Source organism: Pipistrellus hanaki (genome assembly GCF_964339955.1).
Source record: "Pipistrellus hanaki genome assembly, chromosome: 4".
NCBI lineage: Eukaryota > Metazoa > Chordata > Mammalia > Chiroptera > Vespertilionidae > Pipistrellus > Pipistrellus hanaki.
The window spans coordinates 2712132-2739898 of NC_140506.1; the positions used below are offsets into that span (position 1 = coordinate 2712132).

The window sequence follows — 27767 nt, forward strand, 5'->3', positions numbered from 1 at the left end:
TCGTCCCCGGGGCCGACCCTGAGCTGCAGAGTGAAAACATCTCTCTAGAGAAAGTTCTAGAAATGAACTCTAACATGGATCTCTTCAACCAACGTTACAAAACACACGCAGAGGAACATGTGCACTTCCCGTGGCGGTGCTCACTTCCCTTTGTCTGCTGTTCTCCTGTGCGTGGGGCCCTGTGACCTGGTGGGGCAGAGGACATTGGATTGACAGGGCAGGACCTGGACTTCCTTAAATATCTTAGCCCCATAGGGTGGTTCTCAACTTTGGCCACTCTCTAGTGTCACCAGGGAACATTTCAAACTATTCCAATGCGGATGTAAAGAACAACATAGGGGAATATAGTCAATAATATTGTAATAACTGTGTGTGCTGTCAGATGAGTATTAGACTTACTGGGGTGACCACTTCATAGATTCTATAAATATCTTATCATATGCCTGAAACTAGTATCATATTGTATGCCAACTGTAATTAAAAACATGTTAAGCCCTGACTGGTTTGGCTCAGCGGATAGAGCGTCGGTCTGCATACTGAAAGGTCCCAGGTTCAATTCTGGTCAGGGGCATGTACTTGGTTGTGGGCACATGCCCAGTAGGAGGTGTGCAGGAGGCAGCTGATGGATGTTTCTCTTTCACCGATGTTTCTAACTCTCTATTCCTCTCCCTTCTTCTCTGTAAAAAAATCAATAAAATATGTTTAAAAAATAAAAATAAAAACATGTTAAAAATAAATAAAATAGAATGTCCCAATGCCATGTCACACCATTGCCTTTGAGAGCAGGATAAGCCTCAGGATGTTTTTCTAAGCTCTCAAACCTAAGAACCATTAGCCTTACACTCTCGCAAGTTCTAAAAAAGAACATACATGCTGTGCATACAGCTGTGACAGCCATGTTGTCACTCATGACAGACCAGTCTATAGAAATTCATAGATTATCAGGATTTGGATTAAATTTAAAAGAACTATCATTAACAGAGAGCAATGTTTGGGCCTGCCCAAAGGCCAGGATCTGTGGCCACAATGGAATCACACTTGAAACTTAAAAAAAAAAAAATTATATATATATATACACCCTGGCCCCTCTTTATCCCAGTTACACCCAATCTCTACTTGACTGTGTCCAGAAGGTGAGTATAAAGAACAGTGGCTGTTGAGTGCAGGCAGGGTTAAGAAGAATCGTATGTGGAAACGTGTTTCAGAGGGAACACTCTGCAGACTTTGAATTCAGAACAGACAAGGCAAAGACAACCACCATCAAACCAAAGTCTCAGAGAGCCGGTAGGTGACAGGGTGCCGACTGAAATGAACTCAGTTGTTAGGTGAGGCTTAGCAGGAGTACAGTTTTACGTCCATACGTTCCAGTTGGCCAAACAGAAGGAGCACACTGAGCGTCCGTGTGGGGAAGCCACTCTGTTCTGCGGGCGATCGGAGAGGAGCTGAGGACTGAGAGAGGAGGCGCAGCCATTTGCTCAGCAAACAGCACCGGTTTGTTTGGTTTTATGCGTGTAATGCGATATGTTTGGCCACCTGGAATCGGGCCTGAACGTGGATGGAAAATGGAAAATGTAGCCGGTGAGGCTGATTAATAACCGGGGGCAGAAAAATAGGCCGAGTGGAAAAACTTATTCACGTAATTGCTGCGTGTTGCCGTCTGCAGAAGGGTTTGTTTTGGAAGTGGTTTTGGCTGCTTCAATGGGCAGATTGATAGATCAGAGAGAGGTCTCAGAAATCACATTACACAGTTTGGTTCATAACATGAAATTAGTTTGACCTAAAGGCGGATGCCCTCTTTTGTGTCCACCTGACAAGACATTTGTCTTGAGAGAATCACTCTTTTACAACATAAACGGTCTTTGTGAAAGGAAGATAGCAGAGGACTTCCCTAAAAACCCCCGACTCAGAACTACAACATTTTAACAAGACAAGCTTTATTTTTCTTTATTTATACACAAAAATACAGGGGAGAAAACAGGGATGTGTCATAATTCCATTTACCTGATTATTTATCCTGATGAAAATAGAAAATCCAGGAATTAAATAAAAGTAAAAATAAAATATCGAATTCTCCTCCTCCCGTCTTCCACTACCAGACATCTAGAACTTCCCCTGAAGGCAATCACTGATGACAGTATCTTGGTTTTATTTCTAACAATCCTGTATAATAAAACCCTAATACGCAAATAGACTGAACAGTGGAACGAATTGGTCGCGATGTCGTGCACTGACCACCAGGGGGCAGACACTCAGCGCAGGAGCTGCCCCCTGGCGGCCAGTGCGCTCCCACAGAGGGAGCACCGCTCAGCCAGAAGCTGGGCTCATGCCTGGTGAGCACAGCAGTGGGGAGCAAGAGCTTCTCTCACCTCCACAGCAGCACTAAGGACAGAGAGGACGCAGGCCGGGCTGAGGGACACCCCCACCCCGTGCACAAATGTCATGCACCGGGCCTCTAATGGTTTAATATAGAACCCCCTATAGTTACAGAAAACATAACCCCGACAAGTTATAGAAGACATAACTTTATCTTTTAGAGTTAACGAAAGGATGTTCAGAACCTATGCACTGTTTCCCCTCACCCCGCCCCAGCTTATTTAGACATAATTAGCAAATAGCATCCTGTAACTTCAGGGTGTGCGATGTTATGACCTGATAGACATACGTATTGTGAAATGATTGCCTAGACTTTGTGTTTTTGTTTAATGTTTCATCTTCAAGACATTACTTTGAACACGGCATTGCATGACTATGTCATTCTCTATTGAAACCATCTGCTACCAATAACATCAATAGCATACCTTGGTTTATATGCTTTTGCAAGATTATCGGTGTGACGAGTTTCTATCGGGACATTGCTGCCGAGTGCGCGAATTTGACAGTTGCTGCTGCTCCCCAACCATGGCCCCAGTGTGTATCCTACCGACACCACAGGGACGTGCTCCAGACTCACACCCTCATCAAGAGTAACCGTGACTGCATTCTTTAAACCAGGGGTCTTCAAACTACGGCCCGCGGGCCACATGCAGCCCCCAGGGGAGTCTGATCCGGCCCGCCAGGTTTTTTGGGCAGTGAGCGCAGCCGAGGTGTTACAGTAGGAATTAGTAGTTCATATAGTCCGGCCCTCCAGCTCTCTGAGGGACCGTGATCTGGCCCCCACTTTAAAAAGTTTGAGGACCCCTGCTTAAACTTTCCCTCAGCACTGAATTTTAAAATATAACCTGAGGGATTTGAAAAAAACAACCAGTTTCTGCTACTTCAATTCGAAATTCTCTGATCGTTAATCAGATTGGGTGTCAGCATTCTTCCTCCGGCAGCGAGTGCTGACAGCGGCTATATTCCATGTCTGGTGTCTAGAAGCCACGATCCCGGAAGGCTGGACAGCAGCGCCCTCCGCCGGCCGTGGCGCTGGGAAGCCCCACAGACGCCCCGCTCCCCCACGCTCGCTTTGCCGCCGTGGGCAAGTCGCTTCGCTTTCTGAGTTTCCGTTTCTGCGACATCCAGGCTGGACCGAACCATCGTGCTGCCTCTCGGGGAGCTGTGCTGACAGGAAGGAGTGCCGTCCGCTGAAGGGGGAACTCCATCCCCAGCACAGAGGGCAGCGGCCAACACCCATGGCCCCGGACGCCTGCCGCCCCAACTTCCTGTCTTTTCAGGCTCTCGAGGGAGACGGGATGCGGAACAGGGGCATTTAGTTCTGTCCCAGTTGTTTTAGGAACTACCGTGTTTCCCCGAAAATAAGACCTAGCGCGTGGAAAGATAGGACATCCCCTGAAAATAAGACCTAGGGCAACTTTGGGAGAAAAAATTAATATAAGACACTGTCTTATTTCCGGGGAAACAGGGTAGCACAGCCAAGTTCATGGGTCGGCAAACTCATTAGTCCACGGAGCCAAATATCAACAGCACAACGACTGACATTTCTTTGGAGAGCCACATTTTTTAAACTTCTTCCAAATAGACTCGCCCAGGCCGTGGTATTGTGTGGAAGAGCCACACTCAAGGGAAGAGTCCACTTTCTAGATAAATTGATGTCACCTGAACTCAATGATGTCCACTGGAAATACCTTAACATACTTTGCTGGCAAAGCAAAAGCCACCTGCTGCCCGCTGCCCTCCCTGGGCTGCGACCCCTTCTGTACAAGAGACAGACAAACAACATTCTGACGTGAGGACAGCAGCACCCACACCACAACCAAACCCAATGAGGCAAACACCCCACAAACAAAGCGTGAACACGAGCTTACCAGCAGATTCACGGCATTCCCGCAGGGAGACGCTAACGTGGCGAGGACTGGAATGAGTAGGTGTCCGCCCTGAATCCAGACCACCCACTCACCCACCCGCTCACTCCCTCGTCCTCTCCCCAGTCTTTCTACGTCTTTGCTGCTTGTCTCTGTAAATTCATTTTCCCCAACCTTCTATTCTTACACTTGGAGGAACTTTATCATCTTATATAATAAAAAGGCCAATATGCAAATTGTCCCCTTGGGAGTTCAACCGACTGGGAATCTGACCAACCAGGAGCTTGACCACTCACTATGACGTGTGCTGACCACCAGGGGACACCATAGAATGAAGGAAGGCCCCGGTCAGCCCTGATCTCTGGCCAGGCCTAGGAACCCTACTCATGCACGAATGTCATGCACCGGGCCTCTAGTTTGCAATAACCTCCCATTATCAAATGGTAGTTTGCACGTGTTTATCCTCGGCCATTCCAAAGCATCTGGCATACTCTCCTTTAAACCATCTTCCTCCCCTCTCACAACGCTGCATTATTTCCAATTAATTTCCAATAAACTCTTAATTGCCCACACTCTGTTCCAGCTAGCGAGTTAATCCCTGATTAAGCTGATGGGTTCAACGTCTTTCACAGACAAATCTTTCATGAAGGCGGACAAGCAGAGTATTAACAGAACCTCGTTTCCTTACTTTGCACTTTCCTTGATCTTCCTCTTTCTCATTCTTCTGGGCACACATAGCCAGGGTCCTGGCGCTAATAAACAATGTGAGGCCAGAAAATTCCCGTCAAAGCGGACGGATGCTTCTTATGCACCGGATGCAGGTTCCCAGCCCTGACGTGGGCAGCAGGGCCCTCTCCGCTACCCTCGCCCCAGGGCAGCCTCTGCCCCTCCTGCCCCCCCGCACACCGCTTCCACCAGCTCCGAGAATAAGAAGGCACGGCGGGATCAGATGCGATGATACATAATACAGTTTCAATTGGAATTAATTTTGCAAAACGAAAATGACTTCATTATTTCTAATTATAAAAGCAATATGTGTTTATCATCGAAAAAAGTACAACAATGTCTAAAAGGAAAAGGGGGGAGGGGAATTACCTGCAGTCCTACATCCCAGAGGCAATGCCTGTTTGCATGTTTCCTATAGATAATACTCGTTTTCACCAAAAAAGGACATACCGAGATATAAGTTTTTCATAACCTGTGCTCTTCTAATTGTATGTATAAGCAATGAATGTCTCCACTTGACAATATGAATGAATCCATTGTTTTAAACCACAAGGTACAATATACATAACACAATTCTGCATAAAGTTTTTACTGCATGGGCATGTAGGTTGCACAAAATTTTCTAATTACAATGTATTAAAAACATTACAAAAATAATTTTATGAAGATGTTTATTAATGTAGGAAAATTACCAGAGAGAATTTCTGGATCAAAGACACACAACAATTTAAATTTCAAAATAGTGGGTCTGATTGTCCTCCAAAACATTGTACTGCATGATATGTGAGTTTCTTTTTTTTTTTTCTTTTTTAAATATATTTTATTGATTTTGTACAGAGAGGGAGAGAGATAGAGAGCTAGAAACATCTATGAGAGAGAGTCATCGATCAGCCGCCTCTTGCACACCCCCTACTGGGGATATGCCCGCAACCAAGGTACATGCCCTTGACCGGAATCGAACCTGGGACCTTTCAGTCCCCAAGCCGACGCTCTGTCCATTGAGCCAAACCGGTCTCGGCAGATATGTGAGTTTCTTTATCTCCATCTTCTCTCTAGCCAATCATCCTAATCTTTGCTAATCTCTAAGGCAAAAAAGTCCCCCAAAAATCCAATATGGTAATACACAGGGAAGATGAAAGGATAGAAAGAAAAACAAAACAAAACACCAACGACCAGGAATTCTAAGGGACGTCGTCGCCAGCACAGGGAGGATTCGGGGACATCAACCTGACACGTGCTGGGGGAAATGTGACCTGGGGCCTTTTTGTAATGTCAGCCATTTTGGGGGTTGTGTTTTTTGTTTGTTTGTTTGTTTGTTTTTGTTTTTTTAAGACAAAAAACCTTTTGACCTGCAGTTCCACTTGTGGGACTACAGCCGATGGCAATGATCGCACCAGTGTGAAGGAACACATATTGCAGAATGTCAGAATGCTTATTACTGCTCTGCTTTTAGTAGCAAAACATATGGGACCATGTGGACCTCCATCAGTAGGAGACTGTTAGGTAACTTGTAGAATTTAGTTATATGTACACACACGTGTATATATTCACACACATGTACACAGGGTGGGTGTCCCCCAACAATGTAGACACACTTGAATAGCTGACAGCTCAATTTTGAAAATGAAATATATTTCACTAAACAATGCCTTTGTAATCACTTAAAATGTGTGTATTTGTTTTGGGGACATCCTACCTGTTATTTATATCTATATGCAAAAGTTATGCGGTTGTGTTCACTTTTGTTTATTAACCTGTGGAAATGCTGAGATTGAACAAGAAAACCAATTCGAGTGGAAGCGGCAAAGTCAAGTTATGTGTATAAAGTTGACTGCAGATTTTAAAAGGGTGAACCTTTAAGTGTACATTCCTTAAAAGTTACTGCTAAAGCGTGGCAGCCTGGGCCGAGGCAATGAAGAACTGAGAACCTTTTCTCTTTCTCCACTGGGGACACGGGGTGAAAAGAGCATGGATTCTTTCACTCTGGAATTCTCCATAAAGTGCCGAGGACGCGGGAATTAACATTGGGCTGAACTCATGTATTTATATCTTCATAGGAGAAGTGAAAGGAAGTCCAGGTTGTAAGAATTTTTGAATAGTGCAGACAGAGACAACACAATAAAGCACCAGGAATGCGGGGTGGTCCTGAGCAGGGCCTGGGCAGTAGGTCTACCCCCCGGTGAGCCTGCGGGTCCAGATGCGCTGATTCTGGGCCTCCAGGCCCGCCTGTGGGAGGTCTGCGGGCGGCCACAGCTCTGGTTTTGTAGGCAATGTCAGGGAGCCCTTCTCTTGGGTGAAAGGGCTGGGGGATGGAGCAGAAAGTCATTGATACTTCTTCATGTGTCTGTTTGTATTGAAGGTTTTTGTTTTGTTTTTTTTAATATATTTTATTGATTTTGTACAGACAGGAAGGGAGAGAGATAGAGAGCTAGAAACATCCATGAGAGAGAGTCATAGATCAGCTGCCTCTTGCACACCCCCTACTGGGGATATGCCCGCAACCAAGGTACATGCCCTTCACCGGAATCGAACCCGGGACCCTTCAGTCCCCAAGCCGACACTCTATCCATTGAGCCAAACCGGTCCCGGCTGTATTGAAGGTTTTTATGCCTTCTGGCATCTTCTGTGCTGATTTTTTTTTCCCCCTCAACCAGAGAAGCTCCCCGTGTTTGTGCTGATGGAACGGAGAGCCTCCCTCTGAGCTCTGGGCCAGTGACATTGCCTGTCCGATGCCTCCTTCTCACACACATGAAATCCCCAAGCTTCAGGGGGGTGTGAAATGCAATAAAACACCTTCCCTGGTCTTACCCACCCAGGTTAACCCACCTTCGCCGCGGTCTGTTCTCAAGCGCTTCTCCTCTTCATTTCTTCTCTCTCCCAGAAAATTGGCAGGTGGATTGAGGACAACAACGGGTCATTTTGTGAACATCCTGGACGGCGGCTCTCGGCATGACCTGGGAATAGCCCGTACCTCCCGAATCCCCCGGCGGCAGAGGGAGGGCCAGGCCAGCACCTGGTTTTGATAAGCCGCCCGGGGGTGCTGTGCAGGGGAAGCTGAGTCACTGCGCCGCAATGACAAAGGCAGGCTGTGCGGCCTGTGCCGGGGGAGAGCTGACCTGGGAGGGAGGCCTTTGGTCTGCCTGCGCCGAGCACCGGGAGCCTCGGTCACCCTGCTCCGGGCATGTTGCTTTGACTTGACAGGAGCTGCAGGCCCTTGTGAAAACTCTAAAGGTTTTCACATGCGTACGTTTCTCCATTCTCTCAGAAGAAAACCAAAAAAACTCACAGACATATAAAAAGGATCAAAAATAGGATGTGAAGAATGTTCTGTATGACAACAATGAGCTATGACTGACCTTCAACCACGTTGCCCTTAGCGTGGCCGGCAAGCTGACTGGCTGAGGACTAGAAATAACCAGCACATAGCAGCCCATCAGAACACGGGGAGAGAAGCATGGCTGGGCCAGAACCCGACAATGACCCCTGTTGTGTGATGTCAATATTTTCTGATCAAATCCTTACATATTTTACCATCTCAGGAGAAAATGTATGGATTAGGCTAAACGATCTCTTAAATTTCAGGAAGCTCCTGGCTTCCTTGGCTTAGGAATTTCGTGCACCGGGCCTCTGGTCTATCTGTAACAGTGGTTCTCAACCTTCCTAATGCGTGGCCCTTTAATACAGCTCCTCATGTTGTGGTGACCTCGCCAACCATAAAATTATTTTCGTTGCTACTTCATAACTGTAATTTTGCTACTGTTAATGAGTCGTAATGTTAATATCTATGTTTTTCGATGGTCTTAGGCGACCCACAGGTTGAGAACTGCTGCTATAGAGCCTAAGACCATCGGAAAACACAGGTATTTACATTACCATTCATAACAGTAGCAAAATTACAGTTATGAAGTAGCAACAAAAATAATTTTATGGTTGGGGGGGTCACCACAACAGGAGCAGCTGTATTAAAGGGCCGCGGCATGAGGAAGGTTGAGAACCGCTGGTCTATAAATACAGGTGACTTGCTAAACTGTAGCTCAGAGGAAAAAATATAGGGGTTTACTTTTAAGTTGAATCAATGGACTTAGTTGTATGTGGGACAAGACAGAGAGGAAGACAGGTGACTATGCAGAAGCACATAATGCTAACAGCCTTGGTTCTTTAAAGCACACTTTGAAGGACTTCCCTTCAAATTTAATTAATCTTAATTAATATAGAGTTCACTGATATTTCTAAGCGTGGGAAGTTCTTGGCCAAATTCGTATGGCTTGATAGATTGGTTTAAATCAGTTATGTGTTTTCCTCCTGATTTTATCACAAAGTTAGAATTAGAATTCATGTTAGCATATTTTTCCAATTTATAAAACACCCCAAATAATCGGCCCTCTCTAAATGTTCAACACTGCTTTGATGATTCAACTACATGCTCTTACTGTCTTTCATATTATCTTTTTTTAAAATATGTTCTTATTGATGAGAGAGAGAGAGAGAGAGAGAGAGAGAGAGGGAGAGATGGAAACATCAATGATGAGAGAGAGTCATTGATCAGCTTCCTCTTGCACCTACCCTACTGGGATCAAGCCTGCAACCCAGACATGGGCCCTGACCGGAACGAAATCGTGCCCTCTTGAATCATAGGTCCATGCTCAACCACTGAGCAACACCAGCTGGGCTGAGCTTTCTTTTATTCACTAATAAAAGCTTTCATGAATGAATGTGCATTGTACCACCTTGGTGCTGTTCCTTCCCCTTTAAATATGCCTGAAGTCCTTTCTACAAAGTACCGATCAGAGGCGGAGTCATCTGAAAGAAATACCAAGAGAGCTGCAGGGAGAGGTGCATCGGACACTTGATGCTCTCCACACCACTGGAAACTGACACACGGATGGAGGCCCCCGCGAATGAGCTGGCCTTGTCCCCACAGACAACATTCTAACAGCCAAGCCCATGTGTCTGGACTTCCAAGATGCTTGTGATGTAGAAGCAGGTGATTTCATGAAGGTAGACCACACAGCTCAACCAGCAAAACAGGAAGTCCTTGCATTGGACGAAAGAGACTTAATCGCCGAAACCGGTTTGGCTCAGTGGATAGAGCGTCGGCCTGTGGACTGAAAGGTCCCAGGTTCGATTCCAGTCAAGGGCATGTACCTTGGTTGCGGGCACATCCCTGGTGGGGGGTGTGCAAGAGTCAGCTGAACAATGGTTCTCTCTCATCAATGTTTCTAACTCTCTATCCCTCTCTCTTCCTCTCTGTAAAAAATCAATAATATATATATAGAGAGAGACCTAATCAAGTCATTTCATTGGGATAATTTAATTTTACCTTTAGTGAACAAGAGAGAAACACCTTTTCTTTCTTCTGAATCTGTCTTAAACCCTCAATTTAAGAGATTAAATGTGTAACAACTAAATGGGGCACTCTGAACCTGAGTCCTCAGTGTGGAGGAAAAAGGATACTCATAAAAATTCTTAGTACAGAATTAAAACTATTGAGGGGGAATCCAAGATGGCTGCTCGGGTAGGCAACTAGCCGCAGCTGCACACAACAATTTTAATAAAATACAACTAAAATATAAAATGGACATTACCCAGAACTACAGGAAAGTCGACTGACTGGAAATCCTACAACAAGAAGCAAGGAGAAAACCAGAAGGAGGCGCGGAGGAGCTGTAAAAGCCCAAGGTACGGAGACACGCGGCGCGCGGAGAGGACGGAGCCGGAGAGGAGGGAGGCCGAGTGCCTGGTGGGTGTTCCCTAGCGGGAAGGAGAGAAAACTCCGACTGTGCTGGGCCCCTGACTGCTCTGAACCCCAGTTCTGGGCCAGACCCCGGGGACTCAGGCTCAGCCATAGGGAGCTGGGCTGTAAGTCGGAACCCCGGGGTAGCGGAGAAAGGAGGTCCCGGAGGCGCACACACTGCCCCCAGAGAAGGGACGGTCGGCTGTGCCGCGGGATTGCCCTGACGGGAAGGAGACTGGGGCTCCAGACTGCTCTGAACGCCACCTCCAACTCCACTTCCAACTGAACTGAACCCCAATACTGGGCTCATTGGGGGAGAGCATAGACTGTTTGGTAGCAGGCGAAAATCGAGGGCACCTTTCTCTCAGAGGCGCCGGCAGCGAGCACTGAAGGACCCGCATAGGGCGGGGCTGACGGAAGCCAAAGCTGCAGGCTCCACCCTGAAACCCCGTCCCATCTGTAACTGCGAAATGCGACAACAAAATAGATCACAAACGAAAGAAATGGAGGACAAAAAGCGTCTGGATATAGAGTTCAAATCTACGCTTATAAGGTTTTTCAAGAATTTCCTAGAAAAGATGGATAAGGCCTATGAGGATATGAAAAGAGATCAACTAGAATTAATAAGGAGTCAACAAGAAATGATAAGGGATCAACAAGAAATAAAGAATACATTGTCTGAAATAAAAAATATTCTACAGAGTCCTAAAAACAGAAGGGAAGATCGCAAGAATCAAGTCAAAGATTTGGAACATAAAGAGCCAGAAGACACTCCTCCACAGAAGCTAGAAGGCAAGAGAATCCAGAAAATTGAAGATAATGTAAGAAACCTCTGGGACAACTTCAAGCGAACCAACATCAGAATTATGGGGGTTCCAGAAGATGAGAGAGAGCAAGATATCGAAAACATACTGAAAGAAATAGTGACAGAAAACTTCCCCCACCTGGTGAAAGAATTTGACTTACAAGTCCAGGAAGCGCACAGAACTCCAAACAAAAGGAATCCAAAGAGGACCACACCGAGACACATCATTATTAAAATTCCAAGAGCAAAAGATAAAGAGAGAATATTAAAAGAAGCAAGAGCAAAGAAGGTAGTGACTTATAAAGGAGCACCTATACGATTGTCAGCTGACTTCTCAACAGAAACCATGCAGGCCAGAAGGGAATGGCAAGAAATATTCAAGGTGATGAATAGCAAGAACCTACAGCCAAAAATAAGCTACCCAGCAAAGCTATCACTCAGAATCGAAGGCCAGATAAAGAGCTTCACTAATAAAAAAAAGCTAAAGGAGTTCATCACCACCAAACCAGAATTATATGAATTGCTGAAGGGGGTTCTTTCAGAAGAGAAAGTAAACAAAGATAAAAATTATGAACAACAAATACGTAATTATCAACAAGTGAATCTAAAAACCAAGGAAATTAAAAAAATCTGATGAACAATATTAACTGTTGAATATAATAGAATCAGAGGTATGGAAGGGGAGTGAACTGACGATTCTTGGGGAAAAGGGGAGAGGGGGGCGTGGGAAGAGACTGAACATAAACTGTGCACCTATGGATGAGGACAATGGGGAGAGGGGAAAGGGCAGAGGGTGGGGTGGGAACCTGGTGGAGGAGAGCAATGGTGGGGGGGGGGGAGGAAGGAACATTTGTAATAATATGAAAAATAAAAACTTATTAAAAAAAAAAAAAAACTATTAAGTTGGCAAGAAAATCATACAAATAATGATTTTGTAAAAAATATATATATATATGACAAATACTATTTGGCTTTGTCTATTAAAAGACTCACAAAATTAGTTATAATGGTTAAACGTTATACAAAATTACTTTTAATAAAGACCTTTACTTTTTATTACAATGCAGTTATTTGTCTTGGCTCGTTCCTACCTGAATAGGATTGAAAAAATCCAAATCTTAACATTCCCATGCTACAAATTTCATTTAGTTAGCACGAATCCAGTCATAAAGACAAGTGCTCTGCTTTGACTGCAGAAATGAAGCCTATAGCATCCTCGGCAGCTTCACCTGGTGCTTGTAACCTTGGCCCTGGAGGTGGGGGCTGGGGGGGGGGGCAGAGAATGTCACTTCTTGGCAGGGCAGGCCCCTGAGAAACGTGGCATCTTTGGGAAGAGGACACCCTTTGAGGTGTAAGTGCTGCGGGTGGAACCAGGTAGGGGTGAATTGGATGACTGACTGCTCTCTACTAGGAAACACATCAGAATAAATCAAAACCATGAAGGCTTAGCAAACCCAGAGACAGACGTACCTACTGAGTCTTAGAATCACATTGTTCCATTAAAAAAAAAAAAAAACGCGTAAGGAGCTAATTCTATATTAAACATGTCTGTTCCATCTATGCAAATAAAATGAGTCAAAGCACAGCACAAAAGCAAGACGACTATTTGAGAAGATTGTTAGGCAAACGTTGGCAGACAGATGTGTGTGGCGGGGAGGAAACGTGACCACAGAAGAAGTGCAGAAGCAGAAGTGACACTGGCGTGGCCGCCATCCACCCCGACGTCACCTCCCACCATGAGGGCAGCAGAGACCCCGCACCGTCCACGCGGCTCTGAGCGCCCAGGACGGCCTCCCAGGCTGCTCCTCCTCCACACTCAGCCCGAGTCCGCCCTGCCCGTCACACTTCCGGAGTGAAATGACTTCATTGCAAAGCGACTGCCTGAGGACGCGTCCGGGGCTTGGTGACTATGGTGACTGATAACCCTGCCTTCCCCATCAGAAACAGGCGAATGGAGAGCCGACAATCTTCATAATCCTGTTTGTTTGTTTGTTTGTTTGTTTGTTGTTTGTTGTGTTTAAAAAACAAACAACAAACTCGTCCTGGTTTCTAATTGAAGCCACTTCTGAAGTCTGACTTCCCCACCAGGAATTCCTCTCCTTCCCTCTGCCTGTGGGTCCCAGCCCCTTCGTGCCCGCAAGCCCGGCAGGCGGTAGGACCTGCAGCCGGATTGGGGGGGTGTGCTCGCTGATCACCGTCCACGGAAAAGAGCATTTTCCCTCCAGCCTTGCGAGCAAAGACCAGCTCACCCTGAACCAATAACATCCTTCAGCGCTCCTCTGGAAGGAGGCTTCTGTCTCACTCATGGTTTCAGGATTTACCGTCATTTCAGCTTCCACTCCTTACCAATCTGTGTCCCGGCTTATCTACCGTGTTTCCCCGAAAATAAGACATCCTCCGAAAATAAGACCTACTTACAGGTTTCCTTCTGAGTGAAATATAAGGCATCCCCCCGAAAATAAGGCCCCCCCTAGGCTAAACATGAGAGATTTGGTCCACTGATTCTGAAAGAAATGGAGTCACAGGAAATTCAGGAATTGGATTGTTGTGATGATGTTCCAGAAGATGATGACATGATTGTCATTGAATAAGTGAGTAAATTCTTGATACTGTAGGATTCACAGTTTGTCTGGTTTGTGGTGACAACTACCGTACTACCATACCGTATACAGGTAATAAATTTCCTTTATTTTCATTTAACAATAAATGTGTACCGTATTCTTCTTCATGGAAAAATAAGACATCCCCTGAAAATAAGACCTAGCGCATCTTTGGGAGCAAAAATTAATATAAGACACTGTCTTATTTTTGGGGAAACAGGGTAGCACCCGGTCACTGATCTGGGGACTCGGTACCAGGCCAGGTGCCAGTCTCACTGTCCCCGGCCACTTTCCCTCCATCCACAGCTTTGCAGGCGGCCCGTCTCCCCTCCTGCTCCCAGCACAGCCCCCCACGGTGATGCACCCAGTGTCCAGGCACTCACACCAGGCCCCGCGCTGGCTGCCCGCCTGGGCGCACTCTGCTACTTGCTCCTTACCGTTTCCCGTTCTGAAGACGATACCTAGGCGGGACCTGCCTCAAAGGAGCAGGTTTCTTTAAGTCCCACCTCCCCGAGGGCACTCCGATGACCACAGTGCACCCGTCACCCACAGTGCATCCTGTCACCCACAGTGCGCCCCGTCACCCACAGTGCACCCCGATGACCACAGTGCAGGAAGAGGACATGGATGTATCGATAGAGAAGCAGGAGCGCAGGAAGAGGTCAGCAGGCCCGGATGGGCCACAGAACTGGAAAATGAGCAGATTAGAAGCAGGGCAGTAACAGCAGGACCCGAGACAAAGAAAGAAGCAGGAAGAGAGAGTTGAAGGGAGTGGAGGGAAAAGGAAATTATTATTATTATTATTATTATTATTATTATTATTATTACCACCTCAGTATTTTCCATGCACTTAGACATTTCACATTTATCTATTAGAATGAGGAGCATAGGAGAGTTTCTCATGGGCACACTCTTAAGAGAGAGAGTTATTTGGGGATAATTTCTCTGCCAAAAGCAGTTTTTCAGAGGAGACTTTCAGTTGCATCTCAGGGAAAAGGGAATAGAACTAAAACAAAGAAAATGACGTCTGAAGCCCAATCCCAGTGATCAATATGGAAGGTCATAAGGTCAAAGTTCATTTACTTGCATATATGTGCTAACATCTGGATTATAACAACAAAAAGACAGAAAGAGAAAAAAAAAATCCAGAAGCAAGTCAATAACCAACAGCAGTCCCTCTGGATCACACTGTGATGGCTATTTTCAGAAACGTGATCTCAGCCGCACTTCCAAGCGGCCTTGTGATGGAAGGTGGCAGCTTTCCTGACAATGTCCAAATTCATTCATCAAAACCTGGGGAGCGGGCAGAGGAAGTAAGGCTGAACAAAGCCATTAGAAATGGGGATGTGTTTGAAATACAGGACATATCTTTAAAATACTGAAAAACTAGTGCTTATTCCTCATCGTAAAAGTTTATAAAATATTGAAAAGCAAAGATAGCCCCACCCGGTTTGGCTCGGTGAATAGAGTGTCAGCCTGCAGACCAAAGGGTCCTGGGTTTGATTCTGATAGTTCCCTGGTGGGAGGTACATGAGGGAGGCAACCAATCAATGTGTTTCTTTCACATCAATATTTCTGTCTTTCCCTCTCTCTTCCACTCTCTCTAAAAGATCAATGGAAAAATATCCTTGGGTGAGGATGAGTAGATAGATAGATAGATAGATAGGTAAGATAAATCACCTATAAACTCACCACATTTACTATGAAATTTTCAAATATTCACAAAGGTAGAGAGAGCCGAATCAATCCCCTTGGACCCGTCACCCAGTGTTCAGCGATTGTCAGCATTCTGTCAATCTTGTCATCTGTTGCCCCATCCATCCCAACACCCACAGTTTTTGACAAGTGGAGTTGGAATAGTTTCAATCCACTCATTTCATTTTACCAGAAAGTGCTTCGTGTGCATCTCTCACGGATAGACTAAAAAATACAGCCCTGATGCCATCATCACACATAAAAAATTAATAATTGCTCCTTAACATAATTTCCCTGGTTCTCTTTATTTTTTTTTATTTTTTAATATATATTTTATTGATTTTTCACAGAGAGGAAGAGAGAGATAGAGAGTTAGAAACATCGATGAGAGAGAATCATCGATCAGCTGCCTCTTGCACACCCCCTACTGGGGATGTGCCCGCAACCAAGGTACATGCCCTTGACCGGAATCGAACCCGGGACCCCTCAGTCCGCAGGCCGACGTTCTACCCACTGAGCCAAACTGGTCCCGGCTCCCTGGTTCTCTTTAAAGTGTCCCCTGGGGGAGGGGTTAAGGGAGGAAAGAAGCAAGACATGGAAACCAGAACGTGTCATGCCTGAGGTTGCCTGTCTTCTAGCCACCCAACACATTACCATTGATTGTGGTCCAAAACCTCTCGCATCCATTCCTCACATCTTCATCCCCGGTTCGGTGGATTAAGCAGGTTCCGGGAGAGCCGCAGGAGGAAGGACATGACCTCGGCTGGCTGGTTCCTGTGAGCCACCCGTTTCAGACATTCCTGTGGCAGGCATCCGACTTCTCCTCAGCGACTCAGCGATGCCGCAGGAACTGCTCCAAAACCCTCTCTTCTCCCGGCGGGTTCTGGAGGGTTGTGTGCACATGGGTGTCTTAGATCCATACCTTTCGTCCTACAGATCCATCTCAGTAAGAGTACAGGTCAGTTCCTCTTGGTAAAGGTTTACTCTGGAAGCGGGTCACGCTAGCGGGGGCGCTGAAGGCTCAGAGGAAGGCTCTGTCCGAAAGAGCTCCAAAGAGCAGATCCGCTGCCAAACCTTACCTACCTCCGAATGCCAGATCTTACCCACCCTGTTTCCCCCTGCCAAACCTTACCTACCTCCGAATGCCAAATCTTACCCACCCTGTTTCCCCCTGCCAAACCTTACCTACCTTCGAATGCCAAATCTTACCCACCCTGTTTCCCCCTGCCAAACCTTACCTACCTCCGAATGCCAAATCTTACCCACCCTGTTTCCCCCTGCCAAACCTTACCTACCTCCGAATGCCAAATCTTACCCACCCTGTTTCCCCGAAAATAAGACAGTGTCTTATATTAATTTTTTTTCTCCCAAAGTTGCGCTAGGTCTTATTTTCAGGGGATGTCTTATCTTTCCATGCGCTAGGTCTTATTTTCGAAGGATGTCTTATTTTCGGGGAAACAGGGTACCTCCTAATGCCAAATCTTACCTACTTCCTAATGCCCATGGTCTCGCCCATCTGATGCCACTATGCCGTTCTGGCTTTCCCCCAAGGACTGTCCTCGTGTCACTCACTGGCCTGCACTGGACATCCTGCCCTTGTTTGCCACCTTGACCATTAAGCCAGGTCACGTGGAAGCCACGCTCACTGGTGAGCCACCATTTGGCCGGGAGTGAGTCCACAGCAACGAGTGGCTGCTCGGACCTTTCACTTGACTTGGGAGTCACATCGAACTGACTTGGAAAGGAGGTTTGCTGACATCCTTCCTGCAAAGCTAGAATCAGAAGTCTTCGTTAACCTCATCTCCATTGTCCAGTTTCTTACTCCAGGACAGCGGTCAGCAAACTGTGGCTCTCAAGCCACATGTGGCTCTTTGGCCCCTTGAGTGTGGCTCTTCCACAAAACACCACGGCCTGGGCAAGTCTATTTTGAAGAAGTGGTGTTAGAAGAAGTTTAAGCTTAAAGAATTGGCTCCCAAAAGAAATGCCAATCGCTCTATTGATATTTGGCTGTGTTGACTAATGAGTCTGCCAACCACTGCTCAGGGAGAAAACAGGAATTAATTGGGAGGGACACCGGGCGACCCAGGAGTCATCGGGGAGAGCCTTCTAGAATTTGTTCTTAGTCTAATGCCTCTTGGTAATTATTGGGCACGTTTTTCTTTTTTGTTATATCCAGTTCCTTACACTAAAAACAAAATCAAAACAAGTCATGGACTGAAATAGTGTGAAGGGAACACTGCTGTGGTAAGCCGCAGACACAGGTGAGGGTGTCACATATCACCTTGACCACTATCTCCTGTGGATCAGCCCCAGGCTGTTGCGTGGAGACATGAGACACTGGCTCTGGGTAAGTCAGGTAAATAAAGATCCATAAAAGGAAGATAATGCTAGCCAAAAACTCAGCTTCAATAGCACCACGGCATTCCGTTCGAGATCCAGGTTCCCAGGAGAGGAAGCATCTTTGTTTACCGCCTGCTGGTTGGGAAGGGCCAGCCCGCCGTGACGTAGTCTCGGAGCCGTGTGCTGTTACAACGAAGAGAAGAAGCCTCCTCGGAAGACATCCACCTTCCCCCATGACCGCAGAGACGTTGAGGAGCACGGGGCGAAGTCACCAGCTATGTGCACTGCTTACCGACTCTGTCCTTCGAAACGTAGCTTCAATGTGGGAGGAGTGAAAGATGAAAGGAAGGGTGTGTACATCAGACCGGAGGCTTGTCACAGCAAGTGACACGGGAGCAAACGGACCCGCAGGGACCAATACGTCAGATAAGAACCTTACAAATGGTACTTCCAGAAGTTAAATAAAAATAAATGAATCAACTAGAAAAATGCAGTAGGAAGTCATTCAAATGTATCATTAGCAATCAGATCGATAAAACTAGACATTTAATTAGATTTAATGAAGCAAAGAAGGATCCCTATCGTTTGTGGCTGACAAATGGCAGAGCCTCCCTGGGTTTGTCAACCTAAATGCTTTCTCCATCCGAAAGGTGACAATATTATTTAACCTTGCCGAGTAAAGGCAAGAACACAGGTGTGCTAGCTTTCTGTTCTTTTTACTCCTCACCCGAGAATATTTTTCCATCAATTTTTAGAGAGAGGGAAAGACAGAGAGAAATATCGATGTGAGAGGAGCACGTTGGTTGGTTGCCTCCTATAAGGGCCAGACCAGCGGCCAGGCTAGGGAGGAGCCTGCCACTGAAGTACATGCCCTTGGTCAGAACGGAAACCAGGACCCTTCGGTTCGCAGGCTAATACTCTATCCACTGAGCCAAACCGGCGAGGGCCACATGTGTGTTAGCTTTCCATCACCGCAGTAACAAATGACCACAAACTGAACAGCACAGAACACGCGGTATGCCGTAGCTCTGCAGGTCAGAAGTCTGATGGGGATCTGCTGGACTAAAGCCGAAGCACTGGCAGGAGGCTTCCCTCCTGGAGGCTCTCCTGCCCCTGGAGGTCACTCACACTCCTCAGCTCCTGGCTCCTCTCCCTCCATTTTCAAGGCCAGCGATGCCTAGCCCCGTCCTGCTAATATCTCACCTCTCTGACCTTCTGTGATCACACACCTTCCTCAGACTGAGGCTCGGAAAGTTTCTTGGTGTTTAAGGGCTCCAGATTAGCTTGTGGCAGTCGAGATGGTCTTCTTACTTTAAAATCAGCTGATTGGCAACCTGAATTCCACGTGCAACCTAAGTTTCCTTTTGTCATGTAGCGTAACATTGATCATTTTCAGACGGTAGGACTTGTTCATCTTTGGGGATCATTATTCTGCCCATCACGACATGGAATGTAAGGAAAAACTTCTTAAGAAGCAGGAATATGATTGCTAATATTTTTAACTAATAAGATGATCACCTAGAAAATGTAAGGAAATTTGAAAAAGTAATGAAATGAATAATTGAGTCAGATTGTCAAAATTAGCAATAAAAATGTGAAACTAGAAGATCGCGGCGTAGGTAAATGCCTGCTCTCACCGACTCCCACAACCACATCAGAATTACAACTAAAATACAGAACAACCATCATCCAGAACCGAGGGGAAGCTGGCTGAATGCAAGTCCTACGAGAGAGGCAAAGAAGAAAGCGCCCTGAGACCGGTAGGAGGGGCAGAAGCACGGAACAGGCTGGTCCGCCACCCACGTGGCCGCTGTTCTAATTGGGAGGGAGGTCATCCCTGCAGAGGCCACCGGAGGAGCAAGGGCTTCCAGCCCCACCCCAGCCCCCAGCCCCCAGCCCAGGATCGGTGGTGAGCACCGTGCGGGGCTGCTGACCTGGAACCGGGACAAGGCCGTGTCGCCTGGGAGGGGCCTATGAGTGTGACACAAGGTATGGCTTTGTGAGTATGACACAGAGCCAGCCCCCTCCACTCCCCCAGGGAAGGGGAGAGAGAACAAGCAGAACAACCTCCAAGTGTGCCTACGCTCAAACTGGGGTGACAGCGAGTGGGCCCGTCACACTGACAAAGACTCTCATCACCTGCGAAGGGAAAAGCTAGAGCTGCCCGCTGAGAAACACGGGCTCTGTGGGACCGCGCTGCTGTGAAAGCACAGCTCGGTGTTCTGGGAGGCCTGGCAGACAAACGGCCCCGGAACGCGAACTCGGGGACAGAAAAGAAAATGGAAAAGGAGCAGAGGGAGAACACTAACAAATGGAGTTTACAGCAATCCCCCCGCAGCTGTGGTTTCACCGTCCAGAGCTCCAGTTCCCTGCGGGCCAAACGCATGAAATGGAAAATTCCAGAAGTAAACCATTCGCAGGTTTTAGGTTGCTCGGGGTTCTGGGCAGTGAGCTGATTGATAGCATCCACGGTCCAGAGAAGCCACGCTGTCTATGCTGCCCGCCTGCTCGTAGCTGAGTAGCCGTGGGGAATCCGATGGGCTGGCAGGTGCTTGTGGCCAAGTAGCCTGACACTATGTCACCACGCTGGCGCCATTCCCTTCCTGTCACCACAGGCCTGAAAGCATCTCACATCAGCGCAAGAAGAAAGCTGAGGCCAGACCATAAGGTATCTGATAGATTACATTCACATCGCTTCTATTTCAGCACATTGCTATAACTGTCCTATTTTATTATTAACGTTGCTGTTAATTTCTTACCTTGCCTAATCTGTAAATAAAAATGATCATGGGTTTGGCTCGCTGGTTTGGCTCAGTGGATAGAGTATCAGCCTGCAGACTGAAGGGTCCCAGGTTCGATTCTGGCCAGGGCACATTCCCGGGTTGTGGGGCCTGCAGGAGGCAGCTGATCAATGATTCTCACTCATCATTGATGTTTCTCTCTTTCTCCCTCTCCCTTTCACTCTGAAATCAATAAAAACGTTTTTAAGAAAATAAATTGAAAATAAATAAATAGGATGTTTAGCTCAGTGCCTGATAACAAACAAAAACCCAGTGCGCGCTGTTACATTATTGTGCTCCGGCTTCGGTTGGACCAGATCATGCTTCCTTTTCTCGGGGTGCTTGGAAGTTGCACATAAAATTGTTTTTGGTTTTCAGTTGGGTGAGAATTTGATGGCTTGAGTCGTATCATAGAAGCTTCTCAGACATTCATATGCCCTTCCCCTACTTCATTTTAAGAATAACGACTTTGTTGGGATAACATTCACAAACCACATAACCCACCTATTTAAAGGGTGCAAGTTCAATGACTATTATTATATTCAGACTGTGCAACCATCGCCACAGTGAATTTTAGAGAATTTTAATCACTTCCAAAAAGAAGGCTGTCCCCATTGAGCAGTGGCTGAGGGGAGAGTATAACACACAAATATTTTTACACAACGAACACAAACCGGTAGCCCTGTTTCAAACCGGTAGAGTACTAATCCATGTCAAGAAAGCTGCATAGCATTGCTTTTGACAGATAATGCCATTATCACATTATCATTCTGCTTGGCAATTATCAGAGAGCATTCATTATTCTTGATTTAATAATGTTCTTCTGGGAAATACCTCTTTAGGAAATCATTCAAACTAGCCAAAACCATTTTTTAAAATATATATTTGTATTGAAGGGAGAGGGAGAGATAGAAACATCAAGGATGAGATAGAATCATGGATCGGCTGCCTCCTGCACACCGCACACTGGGGATGGAGCCTGCAACCTGGGCGTGTGCCCTGACCAGGAATCGAACCCTGACCTCCTGGTTCATAGGTCGACGCTCAACCACTGAGCCATTTTTTTTGGAAGAGTCCTGCTTACGGTTAGGGTGTAAAAGACCAGGACAGATTTTCACTCCCCGACTCATAAGTTATAATACCCAACACACCAGACATTCATGCTTTTGTTTAAAACCATCATTTGGGGACAACCCTGCTTCACAGGTACAAGTCCATGTAAAAGAACGAACCTACCCCGAGAGTCAGACTGTCAGAGAGATGAACACTGTCACCGGGTGCAGTGCAGAGCCGGGGACAAGGCCAGGGGAGGAGCCAACCTCAGAACCAGGACCCTCTTGCTCTGAGTAAGAGGACCCGCCAGCCTTTGTTGAACCTGGGAGCTGAGGTGTGGGCTCTGAGTCTGAGGAAGCCTCATTGAAAAAAATGCTTCTCCCAGCCACGTATTTTAATGCGTAACCGAGCCTCAGGACAGGCCTGGAAGTGGACAGAGATCGATACCTCATGATTCCACGGTTCAGAAGTCTCCTCTCACTGCGCTCTGAGCGCAGACATCTGCCACCTCCCAGGCGTGGAGCTGCGAGGTCCCCTGGCCCTCGGTCCTGCAGACCGGACAGCGTGATGGCTCGGACAAGGAGGTGGAGCTCCTGGGACGCTCCACATTGCTGGTGGAAACAGGAATGATGCAGTCGCTCTGGGAAATGGTGAGCAATTCCCAATAGAATGAATCACGTGTCTACCCCATGGCCCAGCAATTCCGCTCCTGCGTGAAACGAAAGCCTCTGCCCACAGAGACTTGGTAAGAATGCTGACAACAGTTTTACTCATAATCTCCCACAACCTGAGATAACCAAATGCCCCTCAACACACGAACGGCTAAACAAACTCATACAATGAAATATTGCCCAGCCCTGGCTGGTGTGGCCCAGTGGACAGAGTGCCGGCCTGCAGACTGGAGGGCCTCACATTCAATTCCGGTCAAGGACACCCGTCTGGGTTGTGGACTTGATCACCAATAAAGAGTGTGCAACAGGCAACCGATCAATGATTTCTCATCATTGATGTTTCTCTCCCTCTCCCTTCCTGATATCAATAAAAAATATTTTCTTAAAAAAAGAAATACTGCCTACCGATGAAGAGCAAACTACAGATATGGACAATGTGGATAAATATAAAAAAAAATTATACTGGGCCAGAAAAGCTGGACAGAAGAATACACGCTGTAGGGTTAGTTTATATCTCATTCTAGAACAATCCAACGTGATATATGGTGATGAGACGTGGACGATGGCCTGGGGCCAGGCAGAGGGACTGGAGCAAATGCGCTCTGGGGACCTGCTCAGGAGATGAGCATGCTCTGTGTTGCATTGGTGACTGTGCAGAAATGTACATTTGTCAAGACTCGTTGGTCTGTGTAATTAAAATGTGTGCCTTTTATTAGATGTCAATTATATCTCAATAAAATTGATTTCAAAAGGAAAGATTTACTTACAAGCTTAAGTAGATCTTCTAAAGAGTTCTTTGCTGGCCTGAGCTGGTTTGGCTCAGTGCATAGAGCATCAGCCCGTGGACTGAGGGTCCGGGTTCAATTCAGGTCAAGAGCACGTATCTCTCTCTACTGCAGTCTCCTCCCTGGCCTGGGCCCTGGTCAGGGAGCATGTAGGAGGCAACCAATCGATGTGTCTCTCTCACATATATATTTCTCTCTATCTTTCCCTTTCTTGCCCACTCTCTCTAAAAAACAATGGAAAAATATCCTTGGGTAAGGATTTTTTTTTAAATTTAAAGAGTTTCCCTAACTGGTCTGGCTCAGTGGTTACAGAGTCGGCCTGCGGACTCAAGGGTCCCAGGATCAGTTCCGGTCAGGGGTATGTGCCTTGGTTGCAGACATATCCCTAGTGGGGAGTGTGCAAGAAGCAACTGATAGATGTTTCTCTCTCATCAATGTTTCTAACTCTCACTCTCCCTCTCTGTAAAGAATCAATAAAATATATATATTTTTTAAATTTAAAGAATTATTTGCTGGAAAATATTCATTTTGGTGTTTCCTAGTTCAGCAAAACAAAGAATTGAAACAGACTATACAACTAGCAGTTGGCTATGGTAAAGTCAGGTTCCGGTGTCTCAGTGGCGAATAGCACCGGTGCTCAGGGCAGTTAACATTTCTGGTCATTAAGACCAAGGAGCCCTGGCCGGGAGCTGAGTTGGTTAGAGCGTGTCCCGACATGCTAAGGCTGCAGGCCCCATCCCTGGTCAGGGCACATACAGGAATCAGCCAATGAATGCATCAATAAGTGGAACAAATGGAGGTTTCTTTCTCTCCTGCTCCCCTTCCTTTTTCTCTCTAAAAAATTAATAAAATAAAAAAGATTCTCACCCTAAATGGCTTGGCTCAGGGGATAGAGCGTCGGGCTGCAGACTGAAAGGACCCAGGTTCGATTCCGGTCAAGGGCATGTACCTTGGTTGCGGGCACATCCCCAGTAGGAAGTGTGCAGGAGGCAGCTGGTGGATGTTTCTCTCTCATCGATGTTTCTAACTATCTCTCTCCCTTTCTCTCTGTAAAAAATCAATAAAATATATATTTTTAAAAATATATTCTCTTTAAAAAGGAAGACCATGCAGCAGCGTGACAGATGTTCAGGGCGTAAACAGGAGCACGGAACCGGAAGACTCGCTAAGACACTGGCATGCTGTGAATTGTTGGCATCGAGATTAATGGGACTCAGTCCTGGTCTCTGATTTTTAGCTGACTCCGTACTTCACCAATAATGTGCAAACAAAATAAGCACAATAATGACATTGTTCTGCCAGCAGAACGAAGGTAGTCAAGTAGATCTTGCATAAGTGATTACATTTGTGAAAGTTTATCATCATTTTTTCTCAATAAGAATAATAAAAGCTTTTGTGGAAACTTGGCCTACTAAGTAAACCTTTTCATTTCTAGACTTACAAATATTTATGTTTGTTAAGTGTTTTCCTACTCTATTACTAACTAAAGCAAGTAACATAAAATTTACATTTCTGTGCATTATTCTTTACATAAGTAATATTTTTAATGTTTAGCAAACTCTTCAGATTATGTATTTTATTACTATGTTGTTTATTTTCAAGTGTAGCACCAGCCAATATTTGTGAAGAAATGTCTTACTATGTTATTATTTCTCAAGTTTTCTTAATATCTGACATTCCAATAAAACCCCAGAAAGATTGAGCCAGCATTCTACAACCTGCAGTAAATTCAGGTCAGTTATAAACTATTTCTAGGTTACCAATCCCCCCAACCAAAACATTTTTAAGAGAAATTTAGGAAATACATGTGAGGTTAAGGTTCCTAGTACTCTATTGTCATAAAACCAAACTTCTTGGTACAAAAATATAAACTAAATATACCGACCTGCCCTTCCAGCCTGCTGGCCAGAGAGGAAAACATAAAGACAACAGGAGCGTCTGCAAGGGTTTGGCCTGGGGGGTGCTCAGCCCCAGCTCACCTGCTGAGGGCGGTAGTGCCCCCAGGCCTAGAGCAGACGCTGAGTCCTCCTTTCTGGACCTGGAGCCGGACCGTACAGGGCGCTGGGCTGTGCCTGCAGAGCTGCCGCACTGAGACGGGGTGCACACGAGTCTGGTTGCACTTGGGGTTCCAGGGCAGAGCTCACGGCTGTGAGCTCCTGAGTGAGCCCAGCGTGAGGCCCCCAGCGCTCCCCTTCGCCGGGAGGGCAGCTGGTCCCGGCAGCCTCAGTGTCCCAGGTGGAGGCGGTCAGAGGGTAACAGTCAGCTGCAGGCGGCCCTCCATGGACAGAGAGAGGCCAGGCTTCCTCCCCCCAGCAGAGCTTTCCCAACCCGAGGCTGTTTCTGAAGGTGGCCGTGGACGGATCTAGAACCGTTCTGTTTAGTAAACGGAGGGGCCAGTTGTCCTGTTTCTTCTAATGACACTCAGGCTCATCGGAGTGCCCACAGCGTGGCCCGCGGTGAACGTGTTGGCACGTGAAGCAGCACTGCGGCCCGGATACCTTCCACGCATCCTCAGCCGCCAACGCCCCCGGTGCCGCCGGCTGGGCCCCGACCGCACAGAGGCTCCCAAGCCTACGTTCCCTCCGAAAGGCAAAGCAAACCATAGCGGTTGCCCTGATTGGTGTGGCTCAGTGGATAGAGCGTCAACCTGAGGACTGAGAGATCCTGAGTTCGATTCCAGTCAAGGGCATGTACCTTGGTTGCGGGCACATCGATGTTTCTCCCTCATCAATGTTTCTCACTCTCTATCCCTCTCCCTTCCTCTCTGTAAAAGACCAATAAAATATTTTTTTTTTTAAAGAAAGCAAAAGACAGCGGTTGATAATGAGATGTATGTAACGGATATAGATTTATTTTTATAGGCAGACTTCCATGAAGAACTGAGTGTTAAAATTAAGCTTTCAACATGGGTGGAGCCCTTGTTTTTATCTGCTACCTGTGACTTCATACGCAGTCCCCAGAAAGCAGGCGAGGATGTTAGACATGAGTTTCTGCAGCAGCTGAGTTCCTATACGCGCAGAGTGGACAGAGGGGCGTGTTAGCTAATTTGGAGACATTCAGGTAGGTGCGGCCCAGGGGCTTTTTTTTTGTTTGTTTTGTTTTTTTCTAAGTTAACTTAAAAACCCCAGGGATGCTGGAGAGAACAGAGCACACGCTCCTGCCGATTTCAGAAGACTGAACCTTGTGCTCCTTGTGAACAGGATGGGGCTGGCTTCGCCGTGTAAGTCACACGCGGTGGGCGTTCTATTTGCTGTGACGGAAACGTGTTTTTCGTCAGCACAGAGGGAGCTATACCCGCCGTGCCCTGCATTCACTCGGTTCAGTCAAACGTATTTCTTGAGCGCCTCCTCGATCCCGCGGACACTGCGAGGACAACATGGTGAGAGACATTGTGAGTGTGATCTACAGCAGGGTTATTGATTCGCACTCACTCGAGGTAAGCTGTGACAAACGGCGGGAACCCAGCACCGGGGCCTGGGGGGGCGTTAACTCTGGGCTGGAGGGCCTAGGGGACCAGATGTCCCGCTTTTGGCCGGACAGTCCCGATTTTTAACAATTTGTCCTGCGTCCCAAAAGTGGGACGTCTGGTCACCTTATCTTAGCTGAAAGGGGGGCGGGCACGTCTCAGCGAAAAGCAGGCCACGCAAAGGTGCCGAGGACCCGGGCGTGTGGACATGGGAAAACCGGAATGCGGTCGCGGGCAGGTGCAGAGGGCGTGGTTACGGTTTTGCTGGGGATGTTCGCCTGGGGAGCCAGAGAGGAGGTAGGCAGGGAAGTGAAGAAGATTCCTGTTTTTCAAACAGCCACTCCAGCCACTGTTGTGGAAGACAGCACAGGTGACTTCGGTGTCCGAGCAATCTGCAAAGCCTGCAGCTCAAGGCTGAGTCCCTGGCAATGCCGCTGCTGTAAAGTATGTTGTGGTTAATAATACACTGAGATTGCGAAGTGTTTCAAATGCTCACTGGATAGTAGTTATAAAAGCATGAAAGGAGGAGTCTGTCACAATGTCAGCATCACTCTGTTTCAAATGCAAGGCACCCTTATTTGCATGCATGGATGGTATGTGCGTGCTCACAGTGCTAGCCAGCAGCTTCTCTGCCAACAAAAGACAGAGCCACGTCAAAGCCAGAGGGGCAGAAAGCTTCCACATTTGCCACAGGCTTTGTTCTTTTTATTTATTTTATTTTATTTTATTTATCTAAATATATTTTTATGGATTTCAGAGAGAGGAAGGGAGAGGGAGAGAGAGAAACATCAATGATGATCAGCTGCCTCCTGCACAGCCCCCCCCACCCCCCCAGAGAGGGAGCCCACAGCTCAGACAGTTGCCCAGACGA

General features: G+C 46.8%; 1 long non-coding RNA gene across 1 annotated transcript in view; it reads right to left on the reverse strand.

The window, feature by feature from the left end:
* The window catches only part of LOC311621207, a 33608-nt gene extending 11131 nt beyond the window's left edge, over positions 1-22477 (reverse strand). The window contains exons 1-2 of the long non-coding RNA XR_014794798.1: positions 22422-22477; positions 7794-7921 (exon numbers count right to left, since the gene is read on the reverse strand). This is a non-coding gene — a long non-coding RNA (uncharacterized lncRNA). The remainder of the gene's footprint in view (positions 1-7793; positions 7922-22421) is intronic.
* Between the last annotated feature and the right edge of the window lie 5290 nt (positions 22478-27767).